Below are 16089 nucleotides of genomic sequence, written 5' to 3' on the forward strand. Positions count from 1 at the left end.
TGACAAACAACGAGGGAGCTTTATTTTTTCCTCCCATCTCATAAGTCAAACAAACCCTTCCCTCAGATGGCTGCACAGGGGGAGCCTCAGCAGCCCTGTCTGCTCTGCACAAAAGCCTCTGAAGCGGCGCCAGGCTGGGATGCAGCAGGAAGAGCTGGGCCAGCCACCCGTGCGATGGTGCAGGGCTGCGTGGCCGCCTCTTGGTCTCATGTTGGCCACTTGGTGCTGCTTCTGTGAGGGGAAAAATGGTTGCAAGTCTGATGGGTTGAGTCTGCCCTTGGCACAGACGCCTCCCCAGAATGCAGCCATGCCCTCTGTAGCAGGCAGGCTATGCACAGATGCTTGTGAATGCCCACATTTGGGGCACATTTTTGCTTGACAATAGTGGCCTAGAGGTCTTGTGGAAGAAAGATGTTGTTTCCCATTGCTGTTTTGTATTTCCTCATGATGATCTGGGCTGAACTGGAAATGAGTTAAATGGATCTGTTTGATAGGCCTTGGGAAGCTTTGCTGATTGGCCCCCTGTTGTGCTGTTGAAAACTGGGGTGAGCAGGAGGAAGGATTTGTCAAGATAAAAAAATTCCAAGTCCCCAGGCTCTTATGTGCGTGTCTGTGCACACAGAACAAAAGGAAAGACGGAATTACAAAGCTGTTAATTTGTTAATAATGAATGGACAGTTGCCAAGGTCCAGTCTTTATGTGCTGTGGTTAGTTGCAAAGCAGAAAGGACCAAAAGCAGGGGCTTGGTGAGTCCTTTCCCCCTCCGTGTTCTCTGGAGATATCAGAGCTTGGCAATTCTATCCCCATACTATGCATTATATCAAGCTATCATTAAAAAAAAGGAAATCACCCCAAATCTACTAGCATGCAAAAGTGGATTCGGTACAGGTAACCAGAAGTATAATGGTGCAAGATGAAGGGAGAAACTGAAAACTAAAGCGTGCTTTCAGAAAGTTGATGAGTGAGAGGACTCTGGTTTAATCCAAAAATTTTGCCTTCATCTCAATAAACTGACTGACCACGTGTCAGTCTCTCTAGAGATACTTTCTACCATTCAAACAGCAAAGAATGCAACATTTCGGGGAACCCAGCATGCTTTCTTTTTCTTACGCATGAGACTTTTTTGACTCCTTATATAGGAGAACATCAGAAAACATCCTCCTGGGCTGGGATTAATGGGGGCTATGCAAGTAAGTGCTCAACATACTCTACTGCAGCAAAAGCTATCTTTTGGGTCTGTTTTTTATTTTCAATCTGGGAATGAGTGGGAAGTTCCTGGAGAGTTACCAAACCATTACAGGTGGTTGAAAATATTTAACTCTTCTCTTTTAATAACAGAAAAACATTTGCACTTTTAAAAAATTCGTTCCAAATCTAGCTGACTCCCTAGAACCATTTAACAAGTTACTGATGAGATTGATCTGGGATGTGGGACATACTCCCAGGAAGAAATTCCCTGCAGTATTTTCTGTGGCCCTGTGTGCATCAGGCAAGATTGAGGGGAAGCTTTCTAGCTACCTTGCCCTTAAGGGGGTCTTTTTTCTGATAAGTTCTGAGAACCTAAAGCCTGCTTTAAGTTAGAGAGGGTGCCATGTCTCTTGGAGGGCGGCAGTGCTTTGGTGAGAGGTTTCTCTCCCGACACCATACCTGTCCACCCTGTGTTTCATGGCAATCCAGCTCCCAGCCATGGGTTAGTTCTGAGAGCCTGCGTGGGTGTGCAGGGAATGCACATTTGTGGTTTAGTCAGTGCAATGCTGATGGTTAACAAGGTAAGCCTCCTCCAAGGTTGCTAATAAAGGATGTCCTCCCCCCTCCCTCTCTTTGTCTGGTGCTGTCAAGACCTGTCTGGGCTATTCAACTGCTCCTCTATCGGTGAGGTGCTTCAGCTTCTTGGTTCAGACTCCTGTAAGTTCTTCAGGCCCAGAACTTGGGCCTAATATGTTTTCCTGGACATAAATCAAAGCAGAGTTAAAAATAATAATAAAAAAAAGCATAAAAAGCTGTTTGTGTTTTAGAGATACCATATCATTCAGACTTCAAACTACAAATTCTGTTTAAAGTCTTTTTCCCTCCCCTGTGGTTTAGATTCATTAGTTGCTAGACTTCCTTAGTATGAGCAACAGTTTTAGTATAGATTAAGAAGGAAAACAGGATCTTGGTTTGCATTATAAATAAGTCTAGATTGTGCATTGACTGCCAGTATATTTTTCTTATTCCATATCTATGTCAGCTTGGGATGAACACTTCATCATTGTCAAGCCACCTGTGTGACTGCAAAGTGTCAGCTGAATCTGTCAGTGTTGCAAAGAGGAAATGAAGAGACTTTGATCCTCCAAATAGTGTCCCTTATCACCTAAAGATGTTGATTCAGATTAGTATTTGCCATAACTTTCAAAATGAAAAATTTGTAAGCTTTTTATCTTCTGCAGTATTGCTCTATCAAGGCTATCGTGAGATTGTGTGAAAATGATCTGCAGTGATTTTACATTGTGTGCTTGTGTACTGCAAGGGTTTGTGCTCCCCTGGCTCTGCCTTGAATTCCAGCTTGAGTTCCAGCTCAGCCTGTGCTTTCTTGTCTTGGTTCACCTCTGCCATTTCAGTGGCCACTGACACGTGAAGTACTGCACTGTTGGCAGTACTGGCTGCCCCTGGGTTCCTAAGGGAAGTATTGTAGAGAATAGTTCCCCAGTGTAAGCAGGAGTAAACATGTTTTTTTGGGTTTTTTTCTCCCCTTCTGGAGATGTCTGGGTATCCTCATCTTCTGAGCTACTGACTCAGTCACCTTAGGGATCCCTATATGTCTCATGGTCTGTGTAGTGTAGTGATATTTTTCCCCAAAGGCTGTGGTTCTGTTCCCTAAACCCACCTGCAATTTTCTCGGTCTCTCTATGATGGCACATGTTTATGTGGCCAGCTGTATTTGCAACCCTTCTTTTTGCTGAATTAGTAACCAACAGAAAACTGATCATGAGACTGCACTGGGAGGGGGGCCTTTCTTCTGGCTATATGCTCCCACTGGACATCCTCGAGGAACTCAATGCTCAGAAAACTAGCAGAACCACCACAAAACCTAAGTGATTTCAATTTTCTTGGGGTCTAGCTTTCCCATATTTGCAATCTGTATGAATAATTGAGCCAGTATAAGAGGCAGGGCACAGACTTGAACTTTTGGCATATGCTGAGCTGTACTTGGCTCAACCCTGATGAGAAGCAGAAGTCCCATTTGCTAGTAGGCTCTGGCTGCCATTTAATATCTGCTGGTATGTTAGGGATCTGACTCATGTTCGCTTGACAAGCAGCTAAAATGGGTTAAAGTATGTTTCTCCCTCAGGCACACATCAGCTCTTTTGCAGCTGGGGTCAGGACACCATGTTTTTGGCTGGCACGCTGCAGCACACAATATGCTCTGCTCCTGGACAACAATCTGTGGCAGTGGGGAGGAGTGAAGGCCTAGAGGGGAAACACCTCCTGATGTCGTGGCCAGATTTGCAAGAGCTTATCTCCCAAAACCCACACTCCCAAGTCAGGGACTTGGCATCTCACCAAGTGGGGCGCTGATATGGGGCGAGTGGCCCAGGCTGTAAGCACCAGGCCTGCTGCCTCATGGCAGCTCCAACAACACTACAAGGACCCTGACCTGGCTTTGAGGAGGGCTGGGTAACTTCTGTATTTCATCAGGAATAATACTTTTGCCCAGCACTGTAATGTGAATGGATTGTCAGCAGTGCACTGGGTCCCTTTCAGGCTCACAATGCAAGAGTGGTCTTTTTGCTTTGGTTGTCTCTTCTATCTTCCTATCTCCTCCCCAGCAGCCACTTCTCCAAGGAGTAATAACTCAGATCCTTTCGTTCCTTATCCTAGCCAAGTGCTTTGATCAATCTAGTATCTCTCTAAACATTTTCCAACATGTTTCTAGTGTTTCCACCTTGAATGAGCCTCACAGAAAAATGTAAATCCTTTTTTGCTTTCAGCAGATTATTTCTTGTTCTTCAGCTCTTCTGTGGTTTTCCTTTCTTTCTTTACTTTTTTTCCTTTTAAGAATACTTGCAGCATTTTACATAAAATCTAGACTGATGTGCTGTAGGAATTTATTGAGTATTTCTGCTTATTTCTGGCACAGGACCCAGCCAAATCCCCACTGAATTTTCTGTTGGGTTTAGAGCAACAACCTCTGTTTGAAAACTTATAATGCTCCTTACTCTGGATAACTGCTGAATCTTTATTTTTCTCATTTTAAGATACACACCCTCCCTCACTGCTTCTCTTGTCACTTGTAAATGACACAGTGTGAAACCATTTTGCCTACTTGAGCTCTCGAGCAGCACTGTGAGCCATGAGCCTGGAAAGAAAATTGATGGTGCTGTGACTGCTGGTCAGTATCTGCTACTGCCTGTGTCCACTTGTGACTTGGACTCCAGTGGCCACCATGCTGGGTGTTATTAATGCTCCGGTCTGTTCTCAGACCTGGTTCTGTTGCAAAACACATACAAGGAGAAATATGCAAGGGACATTGAGCTCTGCTAAAATAGACCTGCTGTTTTACTGCTAGGTTTCTTTTTCTTCTCTACTGTTTCCCTCTCCTTCATCCTCTTAGTGTGGCATGAGTGTGGGTTCATATAGTAGTTCATTGCAAAATATACAAGATTTAAAAGCAAAACAGAACAAAACTCCCTGAATTGAAATTGCCTCTTTAAAGCTCCAGTGTTAAGTTTGGCCATGATCCATCCTGGAGACTTTCCTTGGCAGAGACTGTGATGAAGACATCTCAGTTTGGAATTGCTCTTTCGGACACAGATTCCCGCAAGAATAACAGGAACATGATAAGCCAAGTTATGCTAGGCAGCAAAACCCACTGCAGTCCAGTGAAGACAATCTGTCCATTCACCTCTTATGGACTTTTCTAGGGCTGCTTGCATGTAAGGGAAGGGGAAGTAAAGGGGACAAGAGGACAGAAATGTTGTTGGGGTTTTAAATTGTGCTGTTTCTGAGGGATTCAATTGTATGTGAAATAGTTGAAGCTTCCACTATGGAAAATGATTATCTTTCACATGCTCTTTATGCTGTGCTTCATTAAAAACTTGTTTCATTGTTGGACTGTGTTGAACTCTTACTGGAAAAATTCCTGCTCTTCTTTTTCTGGCCTGATCCATCTGACTTTATAGCTAAAAGAAATCTGTTAGATTTAGTAGGTAAGTGGTGAGGTTAGAACAAGCAATGCAAAACCAAGTGCGTGTTCTGAGTGATGCTGAATGATAGGAAAGAGGTCTGAAGACTGAGGTCCCTTGTTGGAGCAATGGTATAAATGAGCATATGAATGTAGCCCATTCATTCCTAATTTGGACAATGAAGAGTCTACCCACTTCTTACTGTCTGGCTTGGAATGACAAACAGGTGAGCCTGCCCTCCTTCATTTTCCATCAGGACATTGCTGGTTTGCAGGGCCACCTGAAAACCAATGTGTATTTGTGTAGCTCCTCACAGCAAGTGCTATGTAGAGGCATATACACTCTGCTACTATTTAAAGCATCAATACCAAGTTAGTGCCTGAAATACTACCTCTGACCTGGTTGGCAAAAGTGATTCCATTTACTATGGACAGATTAACATCTTCTTGCTCTGCATTGACTTAGTATCAAGGTCTCTGAGGCGAGAGTTAAGTCAGGGCAAGGTCTTACCCCAAATATTTTGATCCTACTCAATTTAAATGAATTTATCATTATGTTTTGCTATTGAGAATGAAGGAGGTTCACGTGTTTGTGTAATCTCTGTTTGATTTTTAAAATTATTATTATTTTTCCCTCTTCTGCTGGGAGTGAAGTATTTATTTCTGTTGCTTAGAAAGCCCAGCCAAAGCTCATCCATATTTCTGATGCTGGATACAGTCCATGAGCAAATCATGATTTAGTTCTGCATGACATAGAGGGTTTTTCTTTATTTAAAGAATACAGTTTATAGAGCTGCATATGCTAGTGCTTTAAAAGCCCTTCCACTGAGCTCTTTCTTCATAGTACTCAAATGAGAACACAGTGTTTTCTGTACTGTTTGGAATAGCCTGGGAAACAATGCCTCCCAGTGTGAACAGATCTCCTTCAGTGCACTGGCAAACTCATCTCAGAGGAATGTGGTTATCGACTAACCCATGATTTCTGATAGCAATAGCAAAAAAGAGTGGAAAAGTACTCAGCTTCTTGCAGTCCAATAGCACAGCAGTTTACCGATGTGCATGAGAAAGTCGCTTCTATTTAAAATGGTCATTAATCCTATTGGCCCAAACACAGCATCCTGGCTGCCCAGGGGTGGGGAAACAGCTGTGGACCTAGGCCTCTGGCGGTGTAAGCTGGTGTGGCTCTGCTGGTTCCAGCAAAGCAGTTTCATCTACACAAGTTAAATATTTCATCTTAATATACGTTGCAACAGTACTACTTGCAAAAAGAATATTTTCAATTAATGCTTGTGCTTGTGGGAAAACATTCAGATGGAAAATGTAATCATCCATTGTTAACATGAGTGTCTGGATTCAATGACTGAAAGTTGGCATTGATTCATGAAATATAAAATAATGAACACATAGAACAAATACACTTGCATAGAGACTGGCTTTTTTTCCCCTGGGGAGAGACTGGAGAGAGAACAGGTTTTGAGCAATTTGTCCAGTGAGTGGAAGGGAGCTGAGGGACTTGAGTTCTTGGAATGCCGTAAAGGTCAGTGACATTTGTCTTTGCCTCAAATTGGGTGCTGCCCAGATTTTGGGAGGGAGCTCTTCTACTTCCACCCCGTGTTCTGGCAAATGGCGTGCCAGCAAATGTCTGATCATGGATGAGGCACGGGTGGGCAGAGGGGAGCTCACTCTTGTGTCCAGGTCCCTGCTTCACTGTGGTGGGCCAAGGCTTCCTTCCTCCATCAGCTGCTGTGGGCTGAGCTCCCCAGGGTTTGCCAGGCTTCTGGGACTAGGTGCAAGTGGGAGTGCAGAAGAACCTGCTGCTGCAGTGCTGGTAGAGCAGAGTCTGGTTGTGCTTTCACTGTTCCTACTGTATTTCAGTGGTGCTTTGTAAGGAATACCTGAAGGAGACAAAAGCCTTGCAAATCTGAAGGAAAGCACTTCCAGATGTGGCCTCTTCTAGAATGGTTGGCCAGGCTAGGGCAGCTGTCTGCATTGCACAGTTTGAGCTAGAGAAATTAGATTATAACAATCACCAACAAGGAACAGCGAGATGTCCCTAAAGCCAAGGAGAGAAAAGGAGAGGATGTGTCTGCATTCCCTGCACCAGTGGATTCCTCTTCAATCATATGCTGAAGAGATGAGCTACTCTTTCTGAGGCTGATACTCAAGATTGCAAGAGCAACCAGAATTCCCCAAGAGCCTCAAATCTTCCCTGTGGACCTGTGTGTCTGTACAGGAAGAGTCATCTGCAGCACTGCCTTGGTGATTTCGCTTACCACTCTTGTTTTTTATACAAATGATTTTCTTAAGAAATGTTTACCTAGCAGGAAAAAGAAAAAAAGAAAACTCAGCATCAACACAACAGCTGTGTGGTATATCAGAAAGATTTCCCAGGTCTGGCACTTCCCCGGGCCCCCTCCTTCCTTCTGCTAGCTTCGATGTTAACTCTTTAACCTCATTCAAAGTAGGGGTAGGCAGGAAAAAGTTGAGCTCCCTTGTACCACCAGGAAGATGGATTTCCCAGGTCTCAGGCTGCAGCCTGCATTTCTGAGGTTTTTGTTTTGAAACAAAAGGGTTTGAATTCCTTTTTCAGTGCAAGATATATAGGAAATGTAGTTACTGCAAGCAGCCACACCATGGCACTAACAGTGTAGAGTGGTTCTCAGCCAAAACCTAGAGCTCATGTCAAAACTTGCTACACTAGCACATTTTACTACAGCACAGGAATGTTAATATGGTACAATTAAATATTATGTTGCAAGGAAACTACACGTCCCAAACCATTGCAGTATGTATCTATGACACCGGGGGAACTGTTTGTCTCAGCAGTGTGTTTTTATTTATGCCAAACTCCCCTTTTGCCATCGTCCTGCAAAAATCATTCACAGTCCCAACCAGCATGTGGCCATGGCTGCCTCTGACATCCAGTGCGTGGTGCAAGGAGGAGCAGTGCCAGCTGACTGTGCAGATTCAGGGAAATCAGACACAGTTACCACCAACTTGCTTTGTAATGGGACAGCCAAGAAAGTGCTTCGCAGAGGGTGTCTATGAGAAATCAAGAGCTGCGCTGCCTCTCGCCTCTCAGTTTGTGTTCCAGCCTGGGGCAAGGGCTTTTGGAGGCTGGGGTTCCTGCCATGACAGGGCCTTTGTGGAAGGATATGAACAGGTGCAGATTCACTGGGGAATTTGCTCTCCCTCTAGGTCTGACTGGTGCAATATATCCTGTTGTGACAGGTGATGTGGTTTCAGACCTTCATAATCCTCCCTCCTCTCCAGCTTGTGCAAGGTTGGGGCTTCCTGGTCTAAGTTCTCCCTTAACAGCTGATTCAAATCTTAATGCTTTGCTCTTCGAGCAAAAGATAATTTGCTCAGTCTCCATTTGTTGAAACCACAGATTAGAAAGCTCAGCTGTGAAGTGACCAGGGCGAAAGACCCACTGCAGCAGGAAGAAGTAATACTTGTGTCCCGTCACCTTGTCCTTTGCTCTTCCCCAGTAGTGCCAGCTTGGGTGCTCTGCCAGCCACGTGCATTTTGAGGAACCCTTGGAGATGCTGGGTGATAACTAGTGCAGGAAGGGTGGTCCCAGGGCCTTCCCAGAGAGGAGCTGCTGGCACAGGGATGTTCACACACACAAAGATAAAAGTAGAGGTACATGATTACTGTTTTCAAATAGAATCAGTGTATCAGATATTATTTCATCGACTGATTTGTGTTGAGTGAGGGGAAGGCGTCTTAATTAATGTGTGCCATTGCAGTGTAATATCAATATTTATTTAAAAGTTAGATTACTTTCTTATATCCCAAAGTCTGGAGAAAACCATCACATGGGTAAATGACAGATTTGCAGGACAAAGGCTTATATTAATCATGAGCTGTCTCATTTTGTTAATTCTAAGTTAGAGGAAAAAACTGTGACATGAAAAGTACTTAAGCAAATAATTAATGTTATTTCACTCTGAAGTTTGGTAGACCTTCATTTTCTTTCTATTTTGCAAGTCATGTTCCTCTGCTCTGAAAAACTCCCGTTTTCCTCTTATTCTGTAAGTGAATAATGTAGAGCTGCATGGAGAATCTGCCCCTTTGCCAGAAAAAAGCACCTGGAGCATCACTGCAGTGCACAGTCCAGCTCTGGAATTAATTCACCCAATTTATAACTGGGTTAAATCATGCTCTGGCTCCTGTGCTTGATAGGACCCTTCCAGGGGCTTCTGGATGCCCTGGAGGAAGTCGGGAGCTCATCATGAAGACTGCCACCAACCTGCCTGGGGAAGCAACAAGAGCAGCCAGGCTGGGACTACTCTCCCTCCAAGGCTGCATGACTGGCTGTGACCCTGTCTCCTGAAAATCTGATTCAGTCACATCAGCCTCATGCCGGCAGTGTTTCAAACCTCAGGGTGTGTTTGTTGCCACAGCCTGTGTGATTTTCACAAACTGTTCAAATCACAGCTAGTAATCCATTGTTGGTGGTAGAGGTGGTGGGAAAGAGGGGGAGGAAGGTTGTGTTAAAGAAAAGATTCATGTCTTTTTTCTGTCAGCTGAAAATTTTTTTCTGTGGTCAAAACTATGGAATACTTTTTATTTGATTTTTTTGAAGGGCAAACTTCTGTTGAAGGAAAAAAAAACCAACCATGAAAGCTATAAGACCAGTATCCTTATTTCTGTGAAAAAGGAAAAAAAAAAGTCATTTTGCCAAATTGATGTTTTCAAAAGCCATTACCACACTAATGCTTCAATATGAAGAAGTATGAGCTCTCTGTATCCTTCTACTGCCACCCCAGGGAGAGAGGCCAGGGAAGAACAGGCTCAAGGATCTCTGGAACCAGGATCTTGCTCACAGCTTTCTAAGGCACCATTTCCGTCTGTCTCTTTGCCTGCAGACATCTACCTGGCCAGCTCCTCAGACACTGCCTCTCTGTTTAGATAGAACTGAATCTTTCCTTTTTTTTTTTTTTTTAATGGGTTGATTTGAATCAGGTCCTCACTCCTAACAGTCAGTGCATTCAGGATTTTTTTGGGTAACACTTTCAACCTCAGCTGCGCTCTTCCAGGAAGGGCCCTGCCATAGCTGTGTCTCTGTGCATGGCTGGGAATGAGTGATCCCCTCCAGGGATCAGAGAGCTGTGCTCCAGCCCAATGAAATTACATTTTTATCTATTGCAAGCTGAGTGGAGGGGAGAACCAGTAGTATGCTCCTTGGCTCTCCCCTAAAATAAACCAGGGAGGCCCAGACACCTCTACAGGTAATTGGGGATTCAATCTCACAATTTGCTAAGGTATCAAGATTTCAGCTGCTCAAGGGTGCATGTCTGTTGTCTACCCCACAGAGTACAGATACACATTTTCTTTTCCACGTAGGCAATTCATAGGTTCCACTGTAGGATTAGTGTAAATAATCCCATCTGGTAAGTTTTCTAGACAAAAGACTGCCTATGAGCTAATACCATGAGAACAATTCCTCTATCTGTATTCCCCAAAAACCTCTTGAAATTCTAGGCAATGAGAGTGAGACTTTTTAAAGTTAAGTGGGAAAAAAGAACAATTACTCAAGTTGCAGAGATGCAAAAGCAGTAGGATTTGCACTGCTGGTTCTTCAGTGGTCCTTGTACCCAAGTCTGTTCTGGATGTACCCCACTTCTGACAATAAGCATAATTAGATGTAGCAACCACTTGGGCTCTTTTTTTTTTTTTTAATCCGTTGAGGATTCCTTGACTAATATTTATATTAGTTAAGGTTGCAATCTAATCTCATCTTCTGCAAGTCCATGCACATTCTAGTGGGTCAAGCTCTTTTCTGTAAGCAAGGTCTGTTGGGTGACAGATGCTTGGAGAGCTGGTTATAACTCAGTATAACGCAGTATTCTGTGTACTGTCCCTACTTGCATCTTCTGGACATTGGAAACACCAATTAAAACCTGCCATGATGTGACCACATCTTCTTCCATCCTTTCGGCTCCTGTCCAGCTCCTTGCACCCAAAGCTCAAAAGGCGCTAATGCACATCTCTGTGGGCTGGCTGCCTGTACTGCAATAAGGAAATTCCCCAGCTGGTCTGGAAAGGGAGCTCCACTCCAGTGGCACTGCTGGCTAGGTGAAAAGGGAGAGAGGCAGTACTTGGTCAAGGCATCTCAATTCTGCACAATTTCTCTGCCATCAAAACGAGGAAGACTCCTGAAGGCTGATGAACCTCCACTCATTGAGGGCCTTTTTCTCATTGCAGTCACCCCTTATTAAGCAAGAGGGGCAGGAAAGTCTAATATAAGTCTAACAGGCAATTTTGCAAGTTGATTTTTGTACTTCAGATAGATTACAGCAACAGATATGAGTTCCTGTATATTATGTAGCTTATTTCAGCCTCTGATTATGTTATATTGTGTGCACAAGCCCTTTCTTGACACTTGACACGGCAGCTGCCAAAGCTGGTTTCTGGACAGGTCTGTCTTGGGAACAGTGTGTGCTGTGATTTGGATAAAGGGTGCTCGGTCTGGATGTGTGTCTCTGCTTGCCCCTTCCACTGCAACTTTGTTGTGGTAACTTTTATGAAACCCAAACCAGCTGCTTCCTAGTTTTACACAAAACACATTAATTGGGACCTCTGGCTTTGTTGTAACAACCAACTCCTACTTGTAGGAATTGTATACCTATGATCCTCATTTCCGCAAACTGCAGAAGTTTGCATTGCCTCAAAGTTTGACACAGGGATTATTAAGAATCGGTAAGTGAAATCATAGAAAACTTTTTAGTGAGTCCTTCATGGCCCCAATTCTACTAAAAATAACTGCTGACAGATCTGATTTCCACGTCAGAATGAAAAAGACTGGCAGGTAATTCACCTGTGTCAGTCACTGACTATATTGTCTGGTTGCACTTTTAGTCAGCTCCTTGCACAAATGCTCCTCAAAAAGTGAAGCTGCCTTCCTGAATTAGTTCCTCTGTAAGGTTATCCGCTTTTAAAACCAAAAGAGTCCCAGCTACAAATAAAGCAGCAGCAGGAGGAGTTAAAATCTTTGCATTCCCTTGATACATTCAACTCAATCGTATTTCTATAAATGTATTTTATATATATATATATGTATTATTCTTAGTACTCTTTTAACAAATCTAAAAATTCTGTACCTCTTTTAAAATGCATTAAGTTTTCAGAATTATTTAAGAGATGCTGGAGGGGGGCATCTATATCTCTTGTTGTGAAGATTTTTGTTTTTAGAAGACCTGTCCCTGTGATTCACAAGCCACTGATTTACACAGTGGCACTAGCCACGTGAGCACTCTTGACTTTGTCATGAGGGTCACAGTCCAAACCCTCCCAGCCTAGCCTTGGCCCAGCGCAACCTCCCAAGCCTCTGAAGTCAAGGGCAGAGCTTGTCTCACTGCGAAACAGGAATGAAGTCCTAATCTGTGTAAGCACCTTTTCTAGATAAGTCCTTGGTTCATGGAGGAGTTTGTTGCTCTGATTGTGTCAGCTTAATGAGAGCAGAGTAGCTGCTCCCCAGTGGATTTGGTTGCTGTGGCAGCTGGTCTGGCTTGCTCATATCACTACAGCTCTGTTTATGATGGAGCATTTACACAGGCATGTGTATCCTTTTTGTTATAGAGCCACCTGGCAAAGCTTTGCTGTCTTCACCCTCGGCTCTACAGGCTGGGAGCACGTGTTGGATATTTGGGTCTATCAGAAGCCAGGCGATGAGCACGAGTGGTGCTGTGGGACTGAGGGTAAGACCTGCATTTGAACTGGCAGTGTAGGGATGGAACTGCTGGGTGTACTGTTCAGCAAGCATTCCTGGTTAAAGCAAAAAACCTGGTTGCTTACAGAACACAGACATCTAGGGTGTCAAATACAGCAGGCTCAAGTGCTGCTGCTCAGTGGTTGGGTCACACTGGTTTCAGCAGTTGAGGGGTTGATTTCACTGCCTACTGTTTTAGCTGATCGACCTTCTCAAGAAATGAAATAGGAACTAAGTGGTTTTGTGGTTCAGAAGCTTAATTTTGCTTCCTAGCATGACAACCCTGCTGCTCTTCCCCAGGAACGTTGCTTTCTTGGCTTGTACCCTTGCAACAGCAGCCAGAAAAATATAGGCAGCCTCATGCCTCAGTTAACTCAGCTTTACATGACATTAAAGAGCATGCCAAGCCAATGAAAATGGGAACATGAACAGTGGTAGGTGGTAGCCATTCATCTGCTCCTAGAAGTTTTGTCTTGCTTTCATTGCTGTCGATCCCCCTGTACTAGTCTGGTTGCCTCTGTCAGTGGCAGAATAGGCAGGGCCATGCAGACACGGTTATGGGAGAAAGAATGACCTGTTGTAGTGAGAGTTTTGTGTTTGGAGCTTGTCATGCGATGAAATTGTCCATGCTTGGACAGGGAAGGGAGGAACTGCTGCGAGCTGATGGCTGCTTGGAGTTGCTCAGGCTCCCTAGATTAAAGTGCTGTTTCACCTCATGTATGCCTAGTTGGTGTTGGTCATGGCATAACCATTTTACAAACACTGGACTTAGACACATCTTCGGGAATTATCTGAAATAAAGAGCAGAAAACATCAATTACTGTGTCTGCCCTGGTTATTATTATGCTCTGGTCTGTTCCCCTTCCAGAATCATATTTCTGTGGGGTGTGAAGGCTATTGGAGACTGGTAAATCTGAGCATTTCATGGAGCTGCTGAGTGACAGCAGAGAATGTGAGGGGTTGCTGCTGTGCCACTGGTGGAGGGGCAAGCAGCCAGGGAGCTGGAAAAGGTGCTGCTCCCAGGGATGGCTGGCTGTGAGCCAGCTGCCTGCTGGGGCTGCTTTAGTGTGGTATTGCGCTGGGGCATGTATATTCTACTGCACGGAAAGGCTCATAAGCCCAAGCAGAGCATCACGGTAATGCAGTTCTCACCTTTCTGCACTTGGAGTCTATAATCCTAGATAATAACCACAGCCACAAAGATAACTAAATCCTACCTGAAAGTGCATTTATTGAAAACTGCCACCATATCCATTGGCCTAGAGGTGCTTTAGTTTTTACTAGCAATTTCCTAGAGGTGCTCTCAGTTTTGTGGCAGCACAGCACATGCCAGCAATGCCATGCTGGCTAAGTGACTGGCTGCAAGGTGCTTCTCCCAGCCAAGACCATGTACACATGGCTCAGCATCAAATCTGGAGACTTCCCAGTTGTGGGGCCAACACCTTGGCTAGTCATCCTGGGCTGTCTTCCTATTCCAGGAAGAGATTTGAGTGTTTGTCGAAAGAGGTTTGTCTTACAATAAAATGGCTGATTTCCATCAGTATACAGTAGCTCCATTCCTAGAGACCTTCTTGTGGAGGAAAGGGCAGGGATTTGAGTCTCTTCTCTGTCTGAGAGGATCCTCAAGCCAATTCCTTCCTGTTGGTCCCAAATCACTGGGCTATAAACCATTCTGTGGGGGCAGGATTGAGAGGGACAAACATCATCCTTCCCTGTGCCTAAGAGCCTTGGTGGATGAGAAGGGCATTGCCTTTACTAAACTTGTGCAATACTGAAGAGCAGCAAAGGGAGGAGTAGCATGCTTCTCCTTTGCCAGTGCATATGTCTGAAAAAAAGTGCTTATAGCTGAAAGACATGGCCTCAGGCAGAAGTTTCCCATCAATTGAGAAGAGCAGTGCTATACTGGACTATTTTGTGAGAGGCTGGAGTGCAGCTCCGTTGTCCACCTGCATTTTAAGTGAGAGACAAATGCCTGGGTAGCTGAGTCAAACCTGGGCTCTGTGGTGCTTTCATGTGCCAGGAGAGGCACCTGGAAGAGAAAATCTGTGGTGAGCACAGCATAGCACAGCACTACATGGCACAGCCAAGCCTCTGAGAGCTGGAACAGACAGGGACAAATATGCAAAACTGAATTTTGGATGCAGGTGCAGGGAGTGGTTGGCACATCCCCTGGACGTGAAGCCAGTGCCTTGACTGGCAGCTCATGATGGGCAGCTGAACATGTCCCCAGAAGTGTTGGCAGCATCTGCAGGGCCTAGGGCCTTTTGGCACTGCAAGCCTGGGGACTGCCATGGGGTCTGGAGCACTGCTCTGCCTCCATTGCAATAGAAAAGTGATCTGACCAGTACCAGCTGAGTATTTTAATCTGCCAAGGATTCATAGGCATGGGGGCCTGCTTTGCACTCTTTTGAGGAAGAACGTTTTGGCTGCAGGAGGGGTTTCACAATAATGCTTTCTTGCCTTGTAATAGATACAGGCTGCTTTAAAAAGCTTCAGGTGTAGATAATTTCCCTAGGCCAGCCTTTGGGCTCTGTACCTCCTGTACCCTAAATGCCTGCACTGAGTCCATGGGCACCCCTCTGATGGGGCTGAGCACCCTGAGACAGTGCCCAGCACCATGTGGGTTCTCCTACAGCTGCTACCCAGAGCCACATGTGGACTCGACCTTGCAAGGCAATAACTCTTACAAAAAGATCACCCTGGCTGTTACTAGCACTGAAAAAAGTGGTTGACAGTGGTTGGACCTCCCGCGTTTCTCATCCCCACGTGAATTGTCTGTGGCTGGTCACACGTAGCCATGCTGCCGATGGGGCTGTGCCGAGGCACGGTGCGATGCCAGTGCAGTGCTTACCTGCTCAGCTCAGGGACCAGCCTTCCCAGGCACATCTGTCTGCACTGTCAGAGTGCTAATATGTGGTGCCATTTTGCCAAGATAATATTCACCCTTAAGTTTTCCTTATCAAGCTTTTCCTTAGTAGGTTGCAGTGGATGGCCTTTGCCTCAAATATGAGGCATACTCTGGTAAAACCAGGGAGGGAGCTCCATCAGCCAGCAGTAGGGTTGGGCAGTTAGGAGCCTCCCAGATCCCAGTGTGCTTTTTAGGAGTCAGCCTCTTGCTTCCAAAGACCTAACCTATTCCTTCAGCTTGTGCACTGACACAAAAATCCAACATGGAAATGAAGAAAAGCAACAACAACCCAGATGACTG

At 44.9% G+C, this 16089-nt stretch overlaps 1 long non-coding RNA gene across 1 annotated transcript in view; it reads left to right on the forward strand.

The window, feature by feature from the left end:
• The first annotated feature begins 5504 nt into the window (after positions 1-5504).
• The window catches only part of LOC108446479, a 45602-nt gene continuing 35017 nt past the window's right edge, over positions 5505-16089 (forward strand). The window contains exon 1 of the long non-coding RNA XR_001861672.1: positions 5505-6701. This is a non-coding gene — a long non-coding RNA (uncharacterized LOC108446479). The remainder of the gene's footprint in view (positions 6702-16089) is intronic.

The sequence above is a fragment of the Corvus brachyrhynchos genome, unplaced genomic scaffold (assembly GCF_000691975.1).
Source record: "Corvus brachyrhynchos isolate BGI_N302 unplaced genomic scaffold, ASM69197v1 scaffold32, whole genome shotgun sequence".
Lineage (NCBI taxonomy): Eukaryota > Metazoa > Chordata > Aves > Passeriformes > Corvidae > Corvus > Corvus brachyrhynchos.